A 5,786-nucleotide genomic window follows, 5' to 3' on the forward strand; every position below is an offset into this window, starting at 1 on the left:
TACCTTGATACTGGGCTTCCTGCACTCCAGAATGTGAGAAATAACTCTCCTTTCTGTATGAATTACCCAGTCTATGACATCCCATTAAAGCAGCACAAAATGAACTAAGGTCCCCTCAGCCTCTTCATTCTTTGACATTGAACCACTTGTAAAATCTCCATGTGGGCTACTCACCTTTTCTAGCTTCTGGGTTTTACCTTCTCTTCTACCTTCTCTTGCCCCAATCACCTGAAGTCTTGTTTTCTTTAGCTCCTTTCTTCAGCTAATCTTGCAGAACAGAGGAAAGTATACGCATACTGTGACTACATCTCAACCAACATCCAGTGCCTAGCGTGTTTCTTCCCAAATATTCCATTATTTTAAGTTACTTAAGCACAGCTCTATGTATGTTGTCTCGTCTTGTTCCAATACTTATTTTGCGCCCCCCCCCCATATTTCCTTGTATAGGAAACAAGTTTTTGGGTAACTGTCATAGTTTTGAGTTTTGCAAGGGAGCAATATAATACAGGGTGCATATCTTATAAGATTTTATAATAGTCACCCGAAGAATCATATGCAAAAAGAGTGCAGGAAGTTTGGCCACACACTAAAGACCAAAGAATGTAGCTGAGGATCTGGAGGCCTGGAGCCCATGCCAGTTCTCATGCAGGCCCACTTCATGGGTCTGCTCTGGAAAGGCCCAAAGTTCAGTGGCAAAAGCTACAAAGTCTATTATAATGGGATGAAGGATCTATTCTGGAAGGCTAAGGGATCTGTGCTGAAGCTAGGAAGCAAAGCTCAAGGTAAAACCTGAGCTCCCCCCCAAAGAACCACAGCTATCCTCAACAACAGAGAGGTCCCGAGCTCCTCCGGCAATGAGGAAATCTCAGTTCCCATCAACCAACACAAGTTTCTCTGGGAGGCTAAGCAGTGCACCATCTGCCCGTCTGGAGGCAGGAAGTGATGCTCAATGTAAGGATCACACCTTCCCCCAAATTGAACCATAGCCATTCTCGGCAACAGTAAGGTCCTGAGCTCCTTCAACAATAAGAGCAACCAAGTTTATTAGAGAAGCCAGTTTGATAAGCTCTTCCATGAGAATGAACAGCTCTTACTAGCTCCCTATAATCTCTAAACTTCTTCCTCTCCAGTTCTGCCTCATATGCTGCTGGCAGCAATCCTGAGATGGGCCTCCCCCCCCCCAGCACCATGCTATTTCAGATCAGCCGGATGTTACAAGTTGACCATCAGTTGTCAATCTACCACAGTAACTAATGGTCATATTAATTCCATTATCACAAGTCAATTTCAATTTCAATTGACTTGTGGTCATGAAAAGAAGTTTTTATTGAGTTTTATCTAAACTTCCTGCTAAGTTTTGAACCCTCAGAACTAATGGCTCAGGGCCAGCCAAATAGCTCAGCAGATTAAAGGGTTCAAACCCCTGGCCTGGTGTGCCAGCCCTGCCCCCTGGGACACACTTGAGACAGCAATTGAGACTGGTCATGGTGGTGCGGGCCTATAATCCCAGCTCTTGGGAGACTGTAAACAGGTGGATCACTACGAGTCTAATCTAGTATTGAGACCCTGAACACCCTGTAGACCCTTCCCTAAAATACAAAAAATAAATAAATAAATAAATAAATAAATAAATAAATAAATAAATAAATAAATAAATAAATAAATAAAAACTGATGGATCATAGAGAATTGAAGTTAGGGTAATTTCTTTTTCCTTTTTTTTTTTTTTTCTGGCACAACCAGGGATTGAACTCAGGCCCTTGTGCTTGCCAGGGAAGTGCTTATTCTACTGAGCTATCTCCCCAGCCCTAATTTCTGCTGACAAATAGTCACCAGATCCAGTCAGTGTTCTTAACCTTATTGTACCTTAGTTTCTTACAAAATGGGCCTTAAAATCTCTATCTCCTAACTTGTAAGAATTAAATATCATTAGAAGAGTCCTTGCTCATAGTAAGCACCAGATCCGTGTTTGTTATAAATGTTTACTTAATCGCTTGAAGATTGGAGGGTGAATGATATCATCAAATAAGAGGAAAGCCCTGAGAAACGACACTCAAATGAGGGGCTCTGCTACAAAAATAGGCTTCCAAACTCTTCTGGGAGTTTCGAGTCTTTTGGGAAAGACAAGTTGACTTTGCTGAGGACAGAGTGATGGAAGAATAAAACAGAAGATTCTGAATTAGAAATAGCATGACTCTGCAAGCAATAGGCCCCGTTCTTTGGCAGAAGTCTGAGTATAAAAGCAGATAACGATGAAGGATCCCTTCCCTAGCAGGACCAAGCATGTACAAATAATGCCAGTGGGGTGTCCATTCTTTTTACACAGTCCACAACCTCAAATTAGAGCTGAAGCTCCTGTGTTTGTCTTCCAGGGACATCACTCAGGGATGTCAGACCCAAGAGTGTTCTGTACGAAGGGAAGCAAATACATATGATCTGCTCTGGTGCTGAGCAGACATATAATACTGAGAACTAAAAGCCAGCGAGTTTCATGCAGGACAATTATGTTCAACCCCTCTTTAAATTTTCTCCTCCTATTTATAGTTCCTTTGCCTTTATTAAAGTTTCCAGTGATGTCGTGCCGCTTGGGGAAACAAGTTTCCTCCTTCTGCGCACACATATCCACTCTGCAAGGAAGGGCAGTAAGTCCCAGGGTTGGGCCAGAAAATGAAGAAGCCAGTTTCCAGTCAGGTTCCTGGGACCAGTACACAGGGGTGGCGCTGGGGTCTCAGTATTGCTCAGGGCAGCTCCAGGTGAGAGGCTTTTGAGGAGGACACTCTGGAGGGCTGTGCACGTCCTTGAGCCTGTGGAGCGACAGCTGTGGGCGTGCTCAACATAAGCATTTTGGATCAGATTCAGGAATCCTGAGTTAGAGCCTCTGCTTTGTCTCTCTCTCTCTCTCTCTCTCTCTCTCTCTCTCTCTCTCTCTCTCTCTCTGTGTTTGTTTGTGTGTGTGTGTGTGTGTGTGTGTGTGTGTGTGTGTATTTGTCTGTCTGTCTATCTGTGTGTCTGCCTGTCTGCCTGCCTGCCTGTCTGTCTGTCTGTCTGTCTGTCTGTCTGTCTGTCTGTGAACAAGTCACAGAACTTCTGTGAGCCTTACTTCCCCTGGCAGTCAATAGAGGAGTAGACTTAGACGATCTAGAGGGTGTCTTTCAGGATTCTGTGTCCCTCATGCTGTCAATACCTGTATTAATCAGAGCAGAGAGGTTGTGCTGCCATAATAAAAACCCTGACTTCTCTGTCACCATAACTTAAAGTTACTGTTCCTTTCTACAAATCAATGGCAGGTCCAGGCAACTTTCCAGAACAGCTGCTGTCCCTGCTGCTGCAGGTATTTGGCCCATCTAGAACTTGGGGCCATGTTTCAATATGTGGATCAAGAAGGTGAATAGAGAACCACACATGGCTTTTTCACTGACTCACCTCAGAACTGACCGAGAAAACTTCCTTTTTGTTTATGTTGACCAAGAAAGCCCTAGTGGTAGGGGTGGAGGAGCAAGAGAGGGGTCTGGAATCAAAACTTCCATATTCTGAGGATGGAAAAGAGCCCAATTTGGGGGAATGCCAGTAATGTCTACACAGTTCCCAGTTGGAGATGAGTACTTTGTTTCCCCAGGTGCTGCCTAAGTAATTCTGACACCTTCTCAAGAGAGAAGAAAGGATATGACTATACGCACTTCACCAAAGAGCACATGTGCTTGGAGAAATTGACCAACATACGCAGTGCCACCAAGCTGCCTAATGACTGGAACAAGATTGAATATCATGTCTCATGCCCCCCTTATTCCTAGTAATTCAGAGAATCCCAGATTGTATATCAGAAGACCTGCACCTAAATCCTTATATTCTTGCCCTGCGACCAATGGACCCTCCCTCTCCCTCTGGACCCAGCTCAAGCCCAGTGTGTGAGTGAGACCTTCAGCCCTGCTCTCAGGACCCCTCCAAGCCCCTCCAGAACCAGCCCAGGCTCAGGCCCAGCATGTGAGTGAGAACTTCCACCATGCTCTTGGGACCCCTCCAAACCCAGCCCAAGCCCATGTTTGGAGAGTGTATGGGAGAGCTTCTGCACTCCCCTGTACCTGCTGGACCCCTCTGGACCCAGCCCAGGCCCACTTGTGAGTGAGTCCTTCTGTCCTGCTCTCTGGACCCCGCCAGACCTGGCAGACAAGCCTGGGGTGAAACTGCAGCTGAAGTCCCTGCAGAGAAGCTAGGAGCCAGAACCACCCAGCTAATCCAGGAGAAAAACATCTTCCCAGAAGGGTACAACAGGTTCACTTCCAAGGGCTGCAGCAGCAAGAATCTGAGCACAGCAGCCAGACCCAAGCCAGGCACAACTGGATGAATTCAAACTTCATAGATCTACATCCAAATTTCAGTAGGTGCTAAGGTTATAATTGCACCAAAACTCTACACCAAAGGTCAGAGGACAGTGCTATACAAATGGCAAGGAGAAGGAGCAAAATACAATCTCAGGCCCCAAACCCACCCAGAACAAGTGCAGAAGACACTAGTACAGAAGAAATTGGCAATCACACAGCTGAAATGTTTGAATTAATAACATCTGAAGTAAAGAAACAACTGCAGAAAGGTATATAGGAATTCAGATCAGAAATAACCTCTGAAATAAAAAAAAGAAATCTCTGAATTAATAGCATCTGAAGTAAAGAATCAAATGCAGAAACATAAAGAGGAAATCAGATCAGAAATAATCTCTGAAGTAAAAAAAGAAAGAATAATGAAAGAAGTAATAACTGCTGTTCAAGAAGACACTGATGAAAAAAATAGAGATTATAAAAATGATAGAATCCATGAATGAGCAATATAGGAAAGAAATAGATCGCATGAAACAGAGTCAAAGAGATATACAGAAACTTAAAATCTCAGTCACAAGCTTGCAAAACCATTTGAGTGAAACTGAAGACAGAGTTTCAGATCTTGAAGACGCCATTGCAGCTAGTGAAAAGGTAAGAAAAAATCTCTTAAAAACAACTAGGATGCAGGAAAAAATAATTCATCACCTGCAACATGATGCAAAGATGAACAATGTGAGACTAATAGGCATCGATGAGAAAGAAGGAGTCAATACAAATGATATAAAAAGAATATGGACAGAAGTAATAGCAGAAAACTTCCCACATGTGGGGAAACAATCTGACATTCAGGTAATTGAAGCATACAGAACTCCAAATAGTATCAACCCAATTAAAAACACACCCAGACATATAATAATCCAAATCCCAGAAATTCAGCACAAGAACAATATGCGGAAAACTGCTAGAGAAAAGAAACAGATCACATTTAAAGGAAAGCCTATCAGAATAATGGCAGACTTCCTTTCACAAACCATGAAGTCAAGAAGAGCATGGAGCAGAGTACTTCAAGTCCTCTATGAAAATAAATTCCAGCCCAGACTACTATACCCTGCAAAACTCTCTTTCAAGTTTGATGGAGAAGTGAAATACTTCCATGACAAAGAACTTAAGAATTTCACGATGACAATGCCAACCCTACACAAACTACTAAAAGATGTTCTAGAGAGGGACCAAAATGATCAGAATTCCATGAACAAGAACAGAAGAAACCCACTAAATGGGGTAAGCAATTAAACACAGGAGAAAAAGGAGTAAACGACAACAGGTAAATAACATGTCAATCGTAAGTCAACACATCTCAATTATAATCATCAATGTAAATGGACTCAATTCACCAATTAAAAGAAATAGTCTCTGGGCTGGAGAGATGGCTCAGTGGTCTAAAGCACCCACTTAGAACAAGCTTAGCAAAGCA

This window comes from Octodon degus, unplaced genomic scaffold (genome assembly GCF_000260255.1).
Source record: "Octodon degus isolate 3935 unplaced genomic scaffold, OctDeg1.0 scaffold00096, whole genome shotgun sequence".
In the NCBI taxonomy this organism is placed as follows: domain Eukaryota; kingdom Metazoa; phylum Chordata; class Mammalia; order Rodentia; family Octodontidae; genus Octodon; species Octodon degus.